Source organism: Pteropus alecto, unplaced genomic scaffold (assembly GCF_000325575.1).
Source record: "Pteropus alecto unplaced genomic scaffold, ASM32557v1 scaffold67, whole genome shotgun sequence".
Lineage (NCBI taxonomy): Eukaryota > Metazoa > Chordata > Mammalia > Chiroptera > Pteropodidae > Pteropus > Pteropus alecto.
In genome coordinates this window covers 5,048,043-5,048,761 of record NW_006441061.1, presented here as the reverse complement: position 1 = coordinate 5,048,761, position 719 = coordinate 5,048,043, and positions in this window count along the sequence as shown.

The window sequence follows — 719 nt, the reverse complement described above, 5'->3', positions numbered from 1 at the left end:
GGGACCTGGGCATGCTTTGGATGGGGTTTTCTCGCGAGCTCTGTTTTGCTCTTGGTGGAGGCTTACTCTGCCCGTTTTTAATGTTTTTTATAAGACACATCGGAATGTCTTTGAATGTGATTCTAAACTGAATTCCCTCCCCTGGACAACTCTTGCCTCTGGCAGGAGCCAGGAGGGAGAGACTTCCAAGCCGGCATGGAGGCGGGTGGGAGGCCAAGGCTAGGACAGCACACCTCTTCATAATGGACTTTCCAGAATCATGAAGACATCAGGGCCCCAGCGGGAGGGTCCAGGTCGGGGAGGCTCAAATGCGTGGCCTAAAGGAAGATGCCTAAACTCCAGAAAAGTGGTTCTAGGTAGGCGTCGGGGCGCCTGGGTTGGAGTCACCTTCACCGCAGGGGCCGGGCCGTGCAACGGGCGGATGAAGGACATAAAATTCGTGGTTTCATTTTATCCTAAGCATTTTGAGCTGTTTTTATGTTAACACTAGTCCAGTGCAAAGTGTCATTACATTTTCAGACAGCTTTTAAACAAGGACTTGTCTCTTTTATTAGAAGTAAAATGGGAACAGATATAAAAAATAAATAAAATATTATGAGCCATTCTCAAACATGGAGTAGTTCACAAAACTGTTTTCAAATGCAAATTGGTTTCCTTTTTTTCCTCTTTTTCTTTCCTCCCTTCCTTCCTTCCTTCCTTCCTTCCTCCTTCCTTTCTCC